Genomic DNA, 20,029 nt, shown 5'->3' with positions numbered 1-20,029 from the left:
GGAAGAGGGCTACAACAAAGTTAACGTTTGTGAAGTTAGTTAGTTTGGATAAAATTCATCATTGTATTCTAACAACCCTCCAGTGGCTGGGGGTCCTGCAGACTACAAATACCCAGTTTATTTAGACAAGTATCCCTTGAAAAAGTATGTATAGAAATGCTTACATTGAGTATAGACCCCAGACTAACAGGTGGGCTGTAGTTAGAGGAGACGTAAAGATCTCCACCCCACTAAAGAATAGCGTTCATATCAGACCAACATTTTTTTTAAAATATGTCAAACTTACATATAAACCTACTTTTATCTGCAGTTGTATTTATAAAAATCTAGTTAGTATTGAATTTTAAAAAATCATAACCTAATTAATATTGAAAAGTAAAATTATGAACAGCAAGGATTCAAAGAAAAATCTAATGACAGAAGAAAAAGGGCTCCCACAACTGAGTATATTTTCAATGAAATTTAAATTAGAGCTAGAAATATTCATCACAATTAACCATAAATGTTTCACGAAAGGTGCATAAATTATTAATTACAAAAAATTATAAACACCTGGATTTTTTTCACCTGCTTTAAGGAACACTATCGTCTGTCATGGGTCACTGCAGCTGACAGAAGAAATGCAGTTGACATGTTGCTTGTGTTATAACCTTAATATTTTAAAAAAAACATTGACTGCTTTTCTCAACATATACCAACTGTTTTGAAAATAAAGCTAGGTTAAAATTGCACTAAATGTGCAAAATTTTCATTGCCTCAAATTAGGCTGATTATCAGGAATCTGAAAACAGCATTTTGAAACGCATTAATGCATGACAGGGTTAGTCTCAAACGCAACCCTACCATGTGTTCATAAAAAGCAAAGCACTGACTTGCATTCATTAGTAAGCACTAGACAGATGGAATTTAAATAATATTCCCCTTTGCTTAAAAACATTGATTATTACAGGAAATTAATCTCATTACTTTAAAAATACAGTAAGAATATTTTATTGAGTCAATTTTTTTTTGGTCAAATAATGTTTTAATTATATGACTCTGTTTGCTTCATAAGATCTTTTATTACACATATAAATAGGCCAGATCAGGAACTGGTAGTAAAAAGAGTTTACAAGAAAAACTAACACAAATGATAAACCCCAAATCAGGAACTGATGTGTTTTCAATTTCTCTTGGGAATACTGTACAACATGATCAAACTTTCCCATCGACTACAACAAAAAAAATCAGTGGCATTTTACCGTGGAACAATATGTACTGTACAGAATTTATATGTATATGTACTGTTGTGAACTTATGCTTTTTTGTTTTGCAAGTTGTGATATTTGGTGTTTTACTTAAATTCCCAATTCCAGGAGACATTTGATTATGTGACAATCTTAGCTTTCAACTAAATTTCTAGTTCTCGTGGTTGCAGAGAAAAACTCAAAAATGTAACCCAAGGACACTTTAAAGACTCAAATCAGAAGGCAAGTACCCCACCCCCCAATTTATTATTTTTAAATCTCATGATTTTTTTAATGTTTCTGGTTGGCCATATTGTGTGTGCTTTTTCTCACATTCTATTACAAGCAATAAATCCTTGCTCTTCATGCACTGCATTAAATCTCTTAAAAGTTGTTTCAAACCAATTTTGGCAGTGCTCTTTTCCTTAAGTAAATTTTTCACTAAATGAACAAAATTTTGATTGATAATTTAGTGAAAAAATATTTACAAGATTGTGGGAAAAACTGACAAAGAACCTTAAACATTAAATGTAAAAAAGTATTTGCAGAAAACATTTGAACAGTTAATGCTGAAATGTCCTGCAGCTTTTAAAGGATTTATTCATTTTTCAAAACAAAGAAGGATAAACCCTTCTAAATATCAAACAATATAAAGGAAAATAATTTGATGAAAATGAGATTTTATAGGAACAGAGGAAAGCACATCCATTAGGTCTTTTCTACTTCAAATAAATTTGTTGTTTTACAAGCATTCTAAGGGATTAGAACATTTTTTGAACACTTCATATCCAGAAGCAAGAAGGATGCAACTGGTTTACGCACATTCAATTTGGAGTAGATTATACTTAGCTCTACCAATAAATTTGGTTTAAGCCAGTGTTTCCCAAACTTGGCACGCTGCTTGTTCAGGGAAAGCCCCTGGCAGGCCGGGTCAGTTTGTTTACCTGCCGCGTCCACAGGTTCACCACTGCAGGCCAATGGGGGCTGCGGGAAGTGGTGGCTGGTACGTCCCAAGTTTGGGAAACACTGGCCTAAGCAATTTCAGCCTGTACCAGTTTAGTGTCACAGCATGGATGCAAACCAGCTGAAACAGTTAAATTTATCTTTCCACTTCTGTCCACAGTGAACTAGTGGCCTACCAAAAGCTCTCAGAATCCACTATTTCTAAGCATTGTGCCTGGCACCGTGGTTTTATAGATTTTTTCTTAAAATAGATTTTGTGAAAGATTTTTCCGTAGAAAAGATTTGGAAGATGCAACCAATGAATGTTAGACAAGTTGATTTCAGTGGATCTGTACCAATTTACACCACCTGAGAAGGACCACAGAAATTTCTCACATTTAAATGTGGGGTTGTTTGTTTGTATAAATCAGGCAAAATGCCTAAACTTCAGTTAGTTGTATCTTTCAAGCATGAAAGCAGAAGTCATCTTACTGAAATTATATATTTTGCAGTAATTCCACAACAAGTGCAATCAGGAAATCCTTTGGTACAGAGTTCACTCTGTTCCTGCTGCCTAAGGGACACCACATCCAACTTTTCCCAGGACTACCAGGAAACTATTGGGATTGGAGGTAAGGAATGGAAGTAAAGTCTGGCTCCCAAGTGAGGTTAGATAAGAATTCATAATTCAGACTGGCCCTTCTATTACCTTTCTTGACATTTTCTGAAGAACTGGGAAGGAGAATACAGAAACTGGGGACAATTTCAAAGAATAGAGAAGACATACTTTCCCAGTGCTCACCTGCATGGGAAATTTGTGAAAACTTTTGATTCTGTGGCTGTGTGGACTGGCAAAAAGACATAGATCTGGAGTTCCCAACAGCTGATACAGTTTGAGCTATTTCTTTCCAAGCATGCAGACTTTTGAGCTATATCTTTTGTTCCCCAGTCCTTTTACTCTGTACAGTGCAACAGCTACTATCAAAATATTCCTATTCAAATCAATCTAAATAAATTTTGCACGTAATATTTCATGAGGCACTATCAAATGCTTTACAAAAATCCAAATGTATTAGATTTACTGCATACTTCTCATGTACTAATTCTGAATTTCTAACAACAGACAGTTGGTAGCCTGATAAGATTTATTCTATGAAAACCCATGCTGCTCACTGTTTCATTATCCTCCAGATGTGAGAGTGGATCACGTTACTTCTGAATATCAGTACTACATTTGCTTTTCTACAGTTTGTTACTTTCCCACTTTACCAAGCGGTTAGAGAAATCCAGTACATTCTATTTATACAAATATACACTAGTTGCAGTTAGTATATTAATCAAATCACTTAATACCCTATCTTGAAATTTGTTTTGAAAAATTCCAGTATGTTTTCTTTCATTTAAGGAAAATCTAGTCACATTCAAAATGAAATGCCTTAACACTGGAGTGGGTTTATTTAATAACATGAAAACCACTCAGTAAGCTTCCATAGTAAGATCATATACAAACCTACCAGTTTACAGAAAGTGGGTTACCCAGATATGCTTGGCAACAATTATTTTTGTTCATGATATTTTAAGCTGACTGTTACATGTATATAAGTCTTTGGAAAATATACTTCAGACCTAATGAATCCATTCTGTATATATGCTAATCAGTTTATGGACAGATTTTTTCCCAGCTTGCTAAAAAAAAAAGTATTGTGAAGTGTTATTTTACTGTTGTTAATTCATTCTGATACAGGTTACTTTCTATTCATTTAAAGCACCACTCAGTCCCCTCTTCACAGCTGTGATATGCAACTGTTCTTCACCAAAGTATACTAACATCTTCTCTTCAATGTAATCTTTATGACAAATAATTTTCTAACCACAGTTTACCACTATTTCATCTAAACAATGCTGTTTGTAATTGACAATATTCACTACATGACTGGAATTAAAATTTTCCACTCAAGATCCTCTTTATCCTTCAATTTACATAAGGCACTATGTTTATCACTTATTTCCATTTTCTGGCCATTCTACTTCCTAAGCAGCAAGTTAAATAAGTGGAAAAATAGTTATTAGGCCAAGATTTTTAAAGGTATTTTGGCATTTTTCCATTTAGTGTTGCAACACCCAACTGACTTAAGACTCCAAGTGTAATTTGCAGAAGTGACTCAGGCACTCTGAGTGACCCTAAATCTGGGATGGGTTTTTAAGTCACTTCTGATAATGAGACTTGGGCTCCTAAGTCAGTTAGGTATTGGAACACTGAACGGGAACAATTACTGAATACCTCAAAATCTGGGTGTTAGCCTTTTGTCTTCAGTGCAGCTATCACAGAATCACAGAAATGGACTGGAAGGGACCTCGAGAGGGGGAAGCCATTTATGTCAATTTTACACCAAAATCATAAAGATACCTGATTAGTACAGAAGTTCCCTCCTTGAATAGTCTTGGTTATGTGGGTCTCACACTTGATTTCGCTTTATGAACAGATCTGTCTTGAGAAATGCTAAACACAAATACTCTATGTATGGTATGCACAGAAAGGTATGATAAGAAGAGAAAGCCACAGTGTTATAGGATACATAAGTATTTCATGAATAATGAAGATGCTATATTTAGTTTATAGGTACAGCATGACAATAAGCCCCCATGTTTTGTAGCAGACTAATACAGCTTGACAAGCTGACTTGTGAATCCTGCTGCACTAAAATGCTTTTTTGATTTCTAACATTATTAGTCTGGTTAATAACCATTGTGGCAAATATTAGGGATTTTCTAGGTCTTGACTGGTGCTAGATTGTGAAGATGCTCTGTGAGAGTTCCTCAAGGAAACACATAGAGCTGGAAGAGAATTTGTGCAGTCTGGCACTACGCTACCACTGATGAAAGACTGCATTAGTAAAAGTTTGCTACAATGAACTGTGTACGCATTACTAGGGTTTCGTGTCTGTCACGGAGGTCATAGAAGTCACGGATTCAATTTTGTCAGACTGAAACGTTTCAAACAAAAATGAAACAACAACAACAAAACCCCACAACAGAATTTTCACAAAACAGAACTTCTGTATTCCACACATCTCTGTAGTCATTACAGCTTTTATGCATACTGCTTAATGGGCTATTTTGTGGTTGTCACAAACTTTAGCAGTAGTCTTTATTGAGGTAGTAAAATGAGCCTAATGTAATATCCAGGAAGGAGGAGACAAGTTTGAAACACAATATTTTCAGTCAAGTATATTTATCTGGAAGAAGTTTTAGTTATCACAACTGAAAGGCTTGCTTGCATTTGGGCTCAATCAGCCTTTCAGAAAAGGGATACAGGGCTATTTTGGTGGGCAGGATGCAGCTACATTACCTTATTCCTTTGTAAACTATCTGAACTCTGCTTTTGGATATAAAATACCAAGCAGAGTAATTGCCACTATTATGAATAATAATTGTAATATCTTTCAGGTTTTTTAGTACTATATTGGCTGCAGTATTTTGTATATTTGTCATATGCATACTGTTAATAATGGTAGTTGTGGCCTATGTTCAAAAGGAAACAGAGAAATCTCTCTCTATGCAAACCCACATCTGCAACTGGCATCTCGGTGTCTTGTCAACTTGAAGTGACGATATTCAGAAACAAATCCATCTTCCCCCAAATTCTGTCCTCAATTTCTTGCTTTAATCTGTGTCAACAACTTCATCGTCCATCCTCTCTCCTATTTTTCCCCCCTAATTCCAGTCATCTCTAAATCCTGCCAGTTCTTCTCTCTGAAATCCAGTCTTTTCTCTCTAGCTGTCCTGCTCTCATCATCACTTGTTAATTTAAACTGTGCACTGCTTAGACACCAGTGGTGCAAAAAAAACAACATAATAAAGTCTCATGTGGTGACATAGCACGGATGCACTTCAATACACAGAGTTGTGCCTACAGCACCAAAAGCAGTAAATATTCCCTCTTTGAAGTACTTAATACATAAAATCACATTTACATTTCTTATCTGGATCCATTTGTAAATTTTATAAAACACTTTTTAGTACAAATCAAGTTCTCACTTTTGAGTATTTACCATTAAAATGTATGTGACAAATCCTTTATCAAAATGAAAAAATAGATTATATAATCTATTCATAATCTGATCTCTCTTTAGCTACTATATTAACTGAAAAATAGTAATGATAAAATGGATTCCACCTACGCTAAATTTTCACTTGATCACAGTATAATTGGTTGGCTTGGATTTACCAAATGCACACTCATGTTCCTGCATATTCGGCAGCAAGTAAAATGCTATAAACCTTTATGCAGCCAGTCATTCAGCTTTAAGGTTTTGTCCTAATAAACCAGAAGACATAAAATTCATGTCCTAACAAATGTAGAAAGCAGTCAGCTGTGAGTGGATAAAAATTAGACTATTTAATTTTTTTTTTAATAAACAAGAATATAGACCTGCTTAGATAAAATAATTTCATAAAATGTAATTCATGCTGAGCAGATGTCTTGTTCAAATTATTAAAGTCTTCATTAGTGGCAGCTTCACCAGCCAATCTGCTTGTAATTCATAAGACTACTCTCAATATAATTTAATCAAAAATCATTTACTTTCTAACTCCTGCATTTTTGTTCCATTTCCCTGCCATTTTAAATATATGATAGCATAGCTGAAAGCCTAACACTTTTCAGTCTATCCATTTTGGTAAGGAAATTAAATAACCACGTTCAGTGTACTGTTCAAAACACAGTTCCACATAATAACTAAACTAGGCAAATAATCCAGTTCTACGTGAATAAGACTCATCATGCGAATACCATTCTAAAACATTTAAGCACCAAATTCATGAGGAATGGATGGAAAATTTTCCATTATCTTAAGTATAAAAACAAAACAATCTGTACATATTTAGTTGCAACACTAATTCAACTAACTGAGTAAAGTTTTACAATTTAACTTGCTATGCCTATGTTGCTTTGTGGGTCTATCTTCCTTTTGTGCAGACAGGTGGTTCTTGGGAATCCAACAGCTACCAAAACCGTAGCATTTAAAGCTCTTGCAAAACTTGCCTATAGATAGTTGGCACACATCACAATACCCAGTATCAAAAATACAGCACTCAGTGAGATCCCACAGAGTGGGGACTTAAGTACATACAGTAATAGGACCTGAAAACAATTTGCAGAAATGAGCTCTCTTACATCATTCAGAATTGGAGCGTATATGCAGTTTATCTATCTTAGAACCGTGTTTTTCAATCTGTGGTATGCAGACTATGTTTAAGATTTCCAAAGGGGTCCACACGTGTACTAGAAATTTTTTAGTGGTCCGCAAGTGAAAAAAGGTTGAAAACCACTGGCTTGCAGGACAAAAATCTAAAATAATCTACGCTATATTTTGTTCACTCTAGCTCAATAAGAACACAGAAGATTTTGTACAAACTGATGTTACATTTTATTATGTCAAGAATCATGTTTATAAAAAACATCTTAACAGCTTGTACTATTAAGACAATACTATATTGACTCAATCCAATTTAAATGAAAACAATATCTCGCATTAGTTGAACCTAGATAAATCAATAAGTAACTTACTGTGAATTACCCTATTCACTTCTCAAAATCTAGAATTGATTCTACAGGGACTTGTTGGTCCCTTCCATTTGAAAGTGGACTGAGAATTGCTCCTCTGTAGAACTGAATCATCATATTTTCTAATTAAGGAAAATTTCTCTGACAATCAAACTCTACTTTACATTGCATATTTGATGGAGTAATTACCAAAAGCAGCATTACATAAGCCACATAAAAATCAAAATCGTACATGTCTGAATTTAACTAAGAACAAATCAGTAATGGGTTGCCTGCTGGAAATAACACTCCTCTGATGAACTTAACTATTGTTAAGCACCATCTGTGCTGTTTGAGACCAACATATTCAAGACTTCCACAACACCCCAATGAGGCGAGGGAAATACTTGATAGTGTGTACCGTACGAATTGCAGTTATCTCATATCAATGGCCTAGTTATGCTCTGTATATTTGCTGTTCTCATTTTGCAGAAAATACTAAAGACAGAGATGCCCCCATATATTTATACACCACATGGTGATAGCCATGCAATAAACCGCAAACTCATGGGTTAAATGCTACTAATTGAGTACTTTCCCAGCATACTGTCCACTCATGCATCAGCTCAATGACTATGTCCAGCATTCTAATCCTTGGATCAGCTTTTAGACAGACAGTTTAAAGAAAGAAACCACCCCCAGAAAGATGCCAGACTTCCTCCCACCAAACAACAGTGGTCTGAAGCAGTGGTTCTCAACCAAGTGTACATGTACCTCTGGGGGTATGCAGAAACCTTCCAGAGTGTACATCAACTCACCTAGATATTTGCCTAGTTTTACAACAGGCTACTGTAGGGAAGCAGAGGATCCTCCTTCTGAGCCAGAGGGGAAGGGACTACTCTCTGCACCTGAGTGGGTGTAGCTGGGCCGGACCGGGAGCCCTCATGCTAGAAGTGAGAGGCAGGACAGGAAGGGTAAGAGGCAGGGCCTCCAGCTTAGTTGAAGAGAATCCAAGGAAGAAGACAGAGGCCTCTTGCCTGCTGCCTATGACCAAACCGAGTAGTCCCCTGTCCCCAGAGGAGACCAAATCCAGAGAGGAGCCTCTGAGTATGCCAGCAGCTGAATATCCCAAGGAGACAACGATCAGCTGTTGTGACCTGCACAGAATGTGCCATGTTTGTCTTTCTTCCACAGGACAGAAGCGACTGTCTGTACAAACTGCAAGTTGGTCTCCATATTGGAAAAGAAGGTTCAAGGTCTGGAGAAACAAGTATCAACCCTGCGCTGCATAAGAGAAAATGAATATTTCCCAGACAGACGTCAGGATATGCTTCTACAGGGACAACATTCTGAAGAATCAGAGTAGGATGCACAGCGGGGACAGAAGGATGGTGAAGAAATTTGGCAGGATGTGACCTCCACGTGGGCACCAATGATACTGCCAAGAACGACCTTCAGCAGATCACTGCAGACTACGCGGCTCTGGGAAAAGGATAAAGGACTTCGAGGCACAAGTGGTCTTCTCGTCCATTCTCTCTGTGGAAGGAAAAGGCCCCGGTAGAGACTGTCAAATCGTGGAAGTCAACGAATGGCTATGCAGGTGGTGTCCAAGAGAAGGCTTTGGATTCTTTGACTATGGGATGGTATTCCAAGGAGTGCTAGGCAGAGATGGGCTCCACCTAACAAAGAGAGGGAAAAGCATCTTAGCAAGCAGGCTGGCTAACCTAGTGAGGAGGGCTTTAACCTAGGTTCACTGGGGGAAGGAGACCAAAACCCTCAGGTAAGTGGGATACTGGGAGGAAGCACAAGCAGGAGAGCACAAGAGGGGAAGACTCCTGCCTCATACTGAGAAAGCAGGACGATCAGCAAGTTATCTTAAGCGCCTATATACAAATGCAAGAAGCCTGGGAAACAAGCAGAGAGAACTGGAAGTCCTGGCACAGTCAAGGAATTATGATGTGATTGGAACAACAGAGACTTGGTGGGATAACTCACATGACTGGAGTACTGTCATGGATGGATATAAACTGTTCAGGAAGGACAGGCAGGGCAGAAAAGTTGGAGTTGCATTCTATGTGAGAGAACAGTATGACTGTTCAGAGCTCCAGTATGAAACTGCAGAAAAACCTGAGAGTCTCTGGATTAAGTTTAGAATTGTGAGCAACAAGGGTGATGTCGTGGTGGGAGTCTCTATAGACCACCAGACCAGGGGGATGAGGTAGACAAGGCTTTCTTCCGGCAACTAACTACAGTTACTAGACTGCAGGCCCGGGTTTTCACGGGAGACTTCAATCACCCTGATATCTGCTGGGAGAGCAATACAGAGGTACACAGACAATCCAGGAAGCTTTTGGAAAGTGTAGGGGACAATTTTCTGGTGCAAATGCTGGAGGAACCAACTGGGGCAGAGCTCTTCTTGACCTGCTGCTAACAAACAGGGAAGAATTAGCAGGGGAAGCAAAAGCAGATGAGAACCTGAGAGCAGTGACCATGATGGTCGAGTTCAGGATCCTGACACAAGGAAGAAAGAGCAGCAGAATACGGACCCCGGAGTCAGAAAAGCAGACTAACTCCCTCAGGGAACTGATGAGCAGGATCCCCTGGGAGAACAACATGAGGGGGAAAGGAGTCCAGGAGAGCTGGCTGTATTTTAAAGAATCCTTATTGAGGTTACAGGGACAAACCATCCTGATGTGTAGAAAGAATAGTAAAAAGTAAATATGGCAGGCGACCAGCTTGGCTTAACAGTGAAATCCTTGCTGATCTTCAACACAAAAAAAGAAGCTTACAAGAAGTGGAAGCTTGGACAAATGATCAGGAAGGAGTATAAAAATATTGCTCAGGCATGCAGGAGTGAAATCAGATAGGACACTCACACTTGGAGTTGCAGCTAGCAAGAGATGTTAAGAAGGGTTTCTTCAGATATGTTAGCAACAAGAAGTCAGTCAAGGAGTCATCTGGAGTACTGTGTCCAGTTTTGGGCCCCACACTACAAGAAGGATGTGGACAAATTGGAAAGCGTCCAGTGGAGGGCAACAAAAATGATTAAGGGGCTGCAGCACATGACTTATGAGGAGAGGCTGAGGGAACTGGGATTGTTTAGTCTGCAGAAGAGAAGAATGAGGGGGGATTTGATAGCTGCTTTCAACTACCTGAAAGGGGGTTCCAAAGAGGATGGATCTAGACTGTTCTCAGTGGTAACAGATGACAGAACAAGGAGTAATGGTCTCAAGTTGCAGTGGGGAGGTTTAGGTTGGATATTAGGAAAAGCTTTTTCACTAGGAGGGTGGTGAAACACTGGAATGTGTTATCTAGGGAGGTGGTGGAATCTCCTTCCTTAGAGGTTTTTAAGGTCAGCCTTGACAAAGCCCTGGCTGGGATGATTTATTTGAGGATTGACCATGCTTTGAGCGGAGGGTCGGACTAGATGACCTCCTGAGGTCCCTTCCAACCCTGATATTCTATGATTCTATGACCCCGGGCCCCGGAACACTTCACCGAATTGTGACAGGAAGTAGCCCAGGGAAATCAGACTTTGGTCCGGTTTTGCAATTGGTGCTCAGGTTGGTGTGTTTCGGTGGGATCCCTGCTGACCCAGTGGCAAAGCTCTCCACCACCCTCAGGGCCCTGTGCTGGGACCTGGTGGAGTAGGGTGGGCTTGTGTCTCCCTATCCCTTGCGGCTGCCCCATCCCTGGGGTGGCCACCTACTTACCTTAGACCAAGAAGCCTGCATTTGTCTGACGTCTGCCTGAGTCAGGACGTTAGGTGAAAAACTGCTTCTTGCTCTACCCTGCTCAGAAGGCCAGAGCCCTGCAGACTGCCTGTTGTTCAGCCCTTCCTGAGCCTGAGCTCCCTAGACTGTTTATCGCCCTGTCCTGTGCCTGGGCTGACCCCACAGTGACCCAGTGAGGTGGAATGGCCTCCCTCTGAGCTTGAGTGGGAGGGAAAACCACCAACCCATTACAACTACACAAAAAGCACTTGCAAAGTCAGTAGAAACTAACATTTCATATAGACAATTACTCATTTATACTGCTCTGTACACTGAAAGGTAAGTACAATATTTATATTCCAACTGATTTGTTTTATAATTATATGGCAAAAATGAGAAAGTAAGCAATTTTTCAGTAATAGTGTGCTGTGACACTTTTGTATTTTTATGTCTGATTTTATAAGCAAATAGTTTAAGTGAGGTGAAACTTGGGGTATGGAAGACAAATCAGACTCCTGAAAGGGATACAGTAGTCTGGAAAGGTTGAGCGCCACTGGTCCGAGGTGCCAAGAGGCAATTCAGTCCTGCTAATATCCCCAGATATATCTAGAAAGAGGGACTTGATATCATTGGAAAGCTATGCACATGACCCTCTCTCCTGTTTCTAGACATAATATATTGTGAAATGTATGACAATTACAATATTATGTATGGAAAGTCTACTTTAAATTGTCTTCTAATATTTATTTCTAATCATTTCGCCCTCTGTACAACTGGACTCAGGAACCTAGCTACTTGGATTGAGTGGTACAAAAATAGTACCAATAAAACTTAAAACTTCCCTAAAATGTTTCTAAAAGTTTTTACAAAACAACTAAGTAACCTATACAGAATACATGAAGGTATGATGTACTAAAGGTTTAAATTGTACATGTTTGGGATGATTTGCATAAGACCATAGGAACTGACATATTGGGTCAGACCATGCTCCATCTTGCCCAGTATCCTGTCTTTGACAGTGGCCAGTACCAGAGCTTCAGGCATAGTGTACAGAACAGGGCATCTATGGAATGATCCACCCGTCTTCCATTCCTGGCTTCTGATAGTCAGTTTAGGGTCACCTGAGCATGGGATTGCATCCCTGACCACGTTGGCCAACAGCCACTAATGGACCTCAGCTCCATGAACTTATCTAATTCTTTTCGAACCCAGTTATATTTTTGGCCTTCACCACATCCCCTGGCAAAGAGATCCACATGTTGACTGTGCATTGTGTGAAGAAATACCTCCTTATGTTTGTTTTAAACTTGCTGCCTATTAATTTCAGTAGATGATGCCTGGTTCGTGTGTTATGTGAAGGGGTAAACAACACTTCCCTATTCACTGTCTCCATACCATTCATCATTTTATAGACCTCTGTCATTTCCCCCTTAGTTGTCTCTTTCCTAAGCTGAACAACCCTAATTTTTTTTAGTCTTTCCTCATATGGAAGCTGTTCCATATCCTTCATTATCTTTGTTGTCATTCTCTAAACGTTTCCAATTCTGCTGAATCTCTTTTAGATGAGGTGACCAGAACTAGACACAGTACTGAAGGTGTGGGTGAACCACGGATTTATATAGTGGCATTATATTTACTACCTTATTATCTATCCCTAACATTGTTAGCCTTTTTGACCGCTTCTGCATATTGAGCTGAAGTTTTCAGAGAACTATCCATGGTGACTCCAAGATAGTTTTCTTGGGTGGTAACAGCCAGTGTAGAACATATCATTGTATATGTATAGTTGAGATTTTTTCCAATATGCATTACTTCATACTTAACATTAAATTTCATCTGCCATTTTGTTGCCCAGTCATCCAGTTTTGTGAGATCCCTCTGCAACTTCTTGCATTCTGCTTTGGACTTAACTCACTTATAACTCTACAACTCAAGTAATGGAGCCATCCCAAATTCATTCCAATAAAACTTTTGAGGCACACCATACAGATTAAATGTATGCATAGAAATATAATCTGTGTAGTGTGCCACAAAAGCTTTACCATACATGCATACTGTAGTCACTTTTTAAAATTCGTCATTGCCCTAGATAATGGCTTAACCTTAGTATTTGCTGTACACAATAACATTTAATCAAATATAGGGAAAATTAGGTCACACTGTAAACTCTGGAGGTAACCATATCTAAATAGTAAGAGGTCTATAAAATGGGATTTTAATACAAAACAAATGTGCCCAAGATCTGGGTATTTTTCTTGGTGACCAGTCACAGACTACATCTGAAAGTACATTCATAAATACATAGCTGTCATGTAAGCATACTGATAATGTTATAATATTCTTTTTAGATAGAATATAAATTATTATTTTTCATAGATTCTGGCCTTGGACTATGAAAAATAAAGCTGAATGCATGCTATAATTTAAATCCTATAAAAACAGTGAACTAAAATATACAGTGTTTTCTGCTTTAAAAAGTCCTTCTATTAATTACTGAGAAAAATTAGGTAAAACTTGAACAAAACTTGAAACATTAAAATTTTTAATTTTATTGAACTTTTAAAATAACTTGATTTGACTAGTATAACACAACAGAATTACAAAATGATCAGTTTTTTTTTTTTAAAAAAATTACCTTCTACCTCTTTCTATAGAAATAGTAACAGATATTAACAATGAATGCGTAAGTGCAGGTTAACGTAGTATTAGTAACTTATGCTCCAAAGAGATAACTAATGACGTTAAGACGCAGTGGAGTAAAATACTGTAATTTTGTTTCCCTGCTGTTCTTAGTCACCTCTAGGCCAAAAACACTTTGTAATGGAAAAGAAGCATGTCCCCTGCTTTATCATTTGTAATTCTGCACAGTAGGATTTGAAAGGATAACAGCTAAACTGAGTTTGAGCATATCAGTGATTTCTCACTTGTTATGCTTCTAAATTACATTCTTGAATGCCCAGAGGTGCTGCACTATTTAAACTACCAAACCTCTGCATTAAAAATTCCAAGCACTATGAATATTTGGTTCTGTCAACCTGTGGATAAAGCCCAGTGGAATAAAATTGGATATCGTTATTGTGATTGCCAATTTCTGTATCACTCATCTGTTAATTCTACACTTCTATTTAAACTTTAAGAAGCTTATCCTTGAATGTCAATATTAAGAAAATACACAATTCAAATCAATTAGGTCATATTAGGTCAATTATTCCAATCAATTAGGTCATATGACTCAAAGTTCCTTCTCAAATGCAAAAGCCAACAGGCAAAACATTATTCGTACCATGATATACGCACTTAACTATAGGTAGTCTTGGAAGGAATAGATTTGTGTCAGTAAACGTCCATTTCACGATATACACACACAAACCAATGAAAAATATTTCCAAAGTAAAATAAAAAAAGGTGCTTGAGACCTTAAAGTTTAATTTAAGAGTATTTACCTTGTACAGTTTGACATGAGATGTTGACAATTCATATTTTAATGGTTATAAAGCTTAAAAACTTTTTGAATCTCAATGTTCACTGTCATTAAATAATTGTCTGACTTCCGCCTGGGCCCGTAATTTCATACAACTCTGAACATTTAAAATGGATAAAAAGCTAAAAGTATGCTTAAAAATGAACATGGATATTAGCTGTCAAAATTATCAAAAATAAAAACTGTATTCTGCCAAGTTTACTAACAAGCTGTTCTTGGGGGGAAAAAAGATGTCCAGCTGTTCAATGAAAATTAAGAAGGCAATTGGACAAGACCTTCAGAGAAGAGGAAACAGGCAGTTCAAGACAGATGGTCACATATTATGACTGGATACCTTTTTTTGCAAAATGAGTAGAGAAAGAAAACAAACGAAAGGGTAGAATACACACAATAGGGTATGAGAGCGATACAGGGGACAGAGGGAGACAGAATCATAATATGTTACAGATAGCTTTCTCTTACTGATGACAAGATTAGAAACAGAACAGTTACTTACCTTACAGTGCCCTACAGCAGGCGTCATGCCACAGCAGAGAACCTGCCAGATACATTGGAGGATTTCCACCCTTTTTGCAACACACCCTTTTTCAGAAATCCTGGACTGGGATCACCACCAGAGATGGTCAGCAAAGGATATTGCATACAGTTCCTGTCCCTTCCTACTTCCCCATCCCGCTTTAGGGACCCCTCTCGTTGAATACGTTTGATGCAGGAGACTTGGAACTCCTTAGAGTTCAGCGGGATAGGGGTTTATTCCCATTTTCTCATTCCAAAGAAAAAAGGGAGGTGGGAGGCACATTCTAAATCAGGGTGAAACCTGTTATCTAGAGCAGAGGTGGGCAAACTATAGCCCATGGGCCACATTCGGCCTGTGGGACTGTCCTGCCCAGCGTTTGAGCTCCCGGCCAGGGTGGCTAGCACCTGGCCCTGCTCCTGCTGTCCTCCCTCCCCTGCAGCCACGCTGCTGGCTCCGGCTAGGCTGCGAGCTCCTGCTGCTCTGAGCATCATATGGGGGAGCTGGGGGGGGGAAGGGGCGGTTGGATAAGGGGCAAGGGTTCCTGGGGGGCAGTTAGGGGACAGGGAGCGGTTGGATGGGGCAGAAGTTCAGGGGGAGGGGCAGTCAGGGGATGGGGAATGGGGGGGTTGGATAGGGAGTGGGGTCCTGGGGGGCCTGTCAGGGGGCAGAGGTGTGGATATGGATCGGGGGGGCAGTCAGGGAATAGGGTCCCAGGGGGCCTGGCAGGGGTGTGGATGGGGTAGGGGCAGTCATGGGACAGGGGGGTGTCAGATAGGGAGGGGGGTCCCAGGGGAGCAGTTTGATCCTGGGAGGGGATGGTCAGGGGACAAGGAGTGGGGGGGGGGTTGGGATAGGATGGGGTGGGATAGGGGTTGTGAGGGGGGCAGTCAGGGGGCGGGAAGTGGGAGGGGCGGGGGCCAGGCTGTTTGAGGAGGCACAGCCTTCCCTACCTGGCCCTCCATACAGTTTCACACCTCAGTGTGGCCCCCGGGCCAAAAAGTTTGCCCACCCTGGATAGAGAGAGTGTGCTATACCTCCAGAAGACTTGGTGGGTCATCTGCTTTTCACTCACAAGTTCTACTTCTTTAATGAGTGGAGTGCCTCATCAGCTATTTAACTGAAGAGGTTGCAGCCCTTGAAAGGAAGGTTCTCTGTTGTGATCTGCACATCCTGGTTATTGCTAAGGACTGGACCCAGGCAGATTTTTGCATCACCACTAACGTGCCCACAATGTGTGTTAAAGTATCAGATGCATTCAAACAAGGAGTAAACTTTTCTGCTGAACAGATCCAGTCTCATGGTTTTTTTTCCTATGGTGTTGCCTTCGGCGGTCGTCACTGCTTGGCTAACCCAATCCCAGGCCAAGACCTTAACCTAAGCATTGTAATAAAGCGCTTAAATTTTAAAAATCCTGAGCTGCTCTTTTGTTACTTGATGATTTAGAGATTGCCACCAAGCCTATGGCACAGGCTACCTTGTACCAAGCAGGAAACCTTGCAGACTGTCAGAGAGCACTTGTAGTACCAGGTGTGGCCCTGAAGGGGGCATGCAACACAGCCCTGTCTCTCACACAAGGGTCTCACCCATGCATTTTATGAGGTCAGAGGAGGATGAGAAATTGCTACTGGCATCAATTGTTTCCCTGCCTCTACCTGTTCATTGCGCTCATTCTTATCGGAAAGAAAATCTAATGCTAGAAGGGGGGAGAAGAGGATGTTTGCTTGCACATGCCAAAGCACCCAGTAGAGGCATGACTTATAAGCATGTAGATACTGCACTGGTGGACACAGAGAAAGATACAGGGGGGGCTGTTTCCTGAGAAACCTATTTCTTCACCTGCTCAAAGAGGAGTCTCTTGATTACCTCCCTGACTCCCACAATGTGGTGCTCAGAAGAGGGGAAGGGGGATGGGCAGAAAATAAGTCTCTACTACAGGGGTTGGCAACCTTTCAGAAGTGGTGTACTGAGTCTTCATTTATTCACTCTAATTTAAGGTTTCACGTGCCAGTAATACATTTTAATGTTTTTAGAAGGTCTCTTTCTATAAGTCTATAATATATAACTAAACTATTGTTGTATAGAAAGTAAGTAAGTTTTTTCAAATGTTTAAGAAGCTTCATTTAAAATTAAATTAAAATGCAGAGCCCCGGACTGGTGATCAGGACCTGAGCAGTGTGAGTGCCACTGAAAATCCGCTCGCGTGCCGTCTTTGACACTTGTGCCATAGGTTGCCTACTCCTGTTCTACTATATCTTGATGAGAAGGCAAAGAGGAATACACCTTCTCCAGTGGAGGAACTACCCTTTCTGGTGTGCTAGGCTGCCGCTGCATCTCTTCTACCTAAGATGGGGAAGTAGACAGTACTGGTGTCTCAATTGCAGCATGTAGTACCATGACTTCAGTGATCAAAGGACTAGTCAACATACTGACATATGAGCCTGCAAGGGGGAATCTGGGACTGGACCCACAAACAAGTCATTTGGTGCCAAATATGACATAAGCACTGAAAGGGATAATACTAAAGGTACCAAAAGTGCCAAACAATCAGCAACAGAGAAAATGTGGTCAGTGGATTTAGCTAGTACTGCAGTAAAAAGACCCATCTTAGGCCACTGTGTGCCCTTTGGCTGCAGAGCTTCAACAAGTCTAGCACATGTTCAAACTTGTGTGTCTGTTCTAAGGGTCCCAAAGATGGAAACCTGTTTTGGCTCACCTCTGGAGCAACGCTCCTTCCTATCCATTCCGAAGAAGTTGACAGATAGATTAAAGTAGACAACTGGAGTCTCAAATGTCTTGTCCCTTGTGCTTGGGGTGAATCACAGCTCACTTGAGTTCTATTCAAGAAGGACTGGAGAGAAGACTGAGCCTCAGCTATGTCCTTCTCCATGTCCAAGGAGGCGCTTTCAAGGAGCATTCCAGAAGAAATCACTTTAGACAAGCATCCATACCCTTCTGAGAACACTTGGAAAGAGAACAGCTGATGAAGTGATGGTCAGGGACATGCCCTTCACCTAAACAAAAAAGTATTTAGAGTGTCCATCATTGAATGGCACAGAAGCATTGCAGGAGAGGCATGTCAAACCACAGAGATTTAACATCTGCCATAAAAATCTCAAGTCCTAAAGGGAGCAAGGGGAGGGAGGACATGAGAACACTGAGTCTACTAGATATTTATCAAAAAAAAAAAAAAAAACCTTTTTTAAAAGCCAAGAGAGAAACTAAAATTAACTACCAAACTACTACACTAATCAAGAACACTAACTGCAACAGTCGCAGAAAAGCAGGCAGACACAGGTGGAAAAAAGAAAATGAGTGACTGTTAGATCCACTCCACTCTTTATGCCCTTGGATGGGAGTGCAAGGAAATCTAGTGCACAGGTGTGGTCCCAATGAACAGTGGTGGTCAAAAGAATCCAATCTTGCATATGTGGGGTGGAATCCATAGTGTCACTTAAAGAAAATTGCTTTGGGGCATTTAAAAGTTGAATCTAGGGTAATTTTTTGCCGTTATTTATGTTATATACTAGGACAAAAACTTTCAGTTATATCTCTGATCAGTTTATAGGGCGAGGAAGAGGAAAGAGATAACTGAGGGAGATGGACATCAGGCTCATGTAAGCTTGATTGGTTGATGGAACAAACAGGTTGGTGCACATAAAACCTTCTCCCATCAGGAATAGGTGGAGGTACATAATGTTCAGCGGCTTAACTTTCCATTTTCTGCTATTGTGTCAAGTTTATTGTGTATGTAGTAGGGCTGTTGAATAATCACGCTATTAACTCAAAAAATTAATTGCAATTAATCACAGCTTTAATCGTACTGTTAAACAATAGAATACCAATTGAAATTTATTAAATACTTTTGGATGTTTTTCTACATTTTCAAATATATTGATTTCAATTATAAAAGTATACAAATTAGACAATGTTCACTTTATATTATTTATTGCAAATATTTGCACTGTAAAAGTGAGAGTATTTTTCAATTCACCTTCTACAGGTACAGTAGTGAAATCTCTATCGTGAAAGTGCAACTTACAAATGTAGATTTTTTTTTTGTTACATAACTGCACTCAAAACCAAAACTATGTACAACTTTAGAACCCACAAGTCTACCCAGTCTTACTTCTTGTTCAGCCAATTGCTAAAACAAACAAGTTTATTTACATTTATGGGAGATAATGCTGCCCGCTTCTTGTTTACAATGTCATCTGAAAGTGAGAACAGGCATTCGCTTGGCACTTTTGTAGCTAGCATTGCAAGGTATTTATGTGCCAGATATGTTAAACATTCGTATGCCCCTTCATGCTCTGGTCACCATTCCAGAGGACATCTTTCCATGCTGATGATGCTCATTAAAAAAATAATGCATTAATTAAATTTGTGACTAAACTCCTTGGGGGAGAACTGTATGTTTCCTACTCTTTTACCTGCATTCTGCCATATATTTCATATTACAACAGTCTCGGATGATGACCCAGAACTCATTGTTCGTTTTAAGAATACTTTCATTGCAGATTTGACAAAACGCAAAGAACGTACCAATGGGAAATTTCTAAAGATAGCTATAGCACTTGACCCAAGGTTTAAGAATCTGAAGGGCCT

The 20,029-nt window shown here is 39.6% G+C and overlaps 2 protein-coding genes across 5 annotated transcripts in view; one reads left to right on the top strand and one right to left on the bottom strand.

Moving 5' to 3' along the window:
- Window positions 1-3,166, top strand: part of B3GAT2 (beta-1,3-glucuronyltransferase 2) — a 108,778-nt gene extending 105,612 nt beyond the window's left edge. The window contains exon 8 of one of the 2 annotated variants that reach the window (XR_012157959.1): window positions 2,681-3,166. The gene's annotated coding sequence lies outside the window, so the exon portion shown is untranslated. The remainder of the gene's footprint in view (window positions 1-2,680) is intronic. The other variant, XR_012157960.1, reaches the window with a different exon arrangement.
- Window positions 1-20,029, bottom strand: part of SMAP1 (small ArfGAP 1) — a 221,387-nt gene that overhangs the window by 44,697 nt on the left and 156,661 nt on the right. The gene's annotated exons all lie outside the window — the stretch shown is intronic.

This window comes from Lepidochelys kempii, chromosome 3 (genome assembly GCF_965140265.1).
Source record: "Lepidochelys kempii isolate rLepKem1 chromosome 3, rLepKem1.hap2, whole genome shotgun sequence".
NCBI classification, from domain to species: Eukaryota; Metazoa; Chordata; order Testudines; family Cheloniidae; genus Lepidochelys; species Lepidochelys kempii.
Note: the sequence above shows the minus strand (reverse complement) of the source record. Positions and strands in the feature narration are given on the sequence as shown.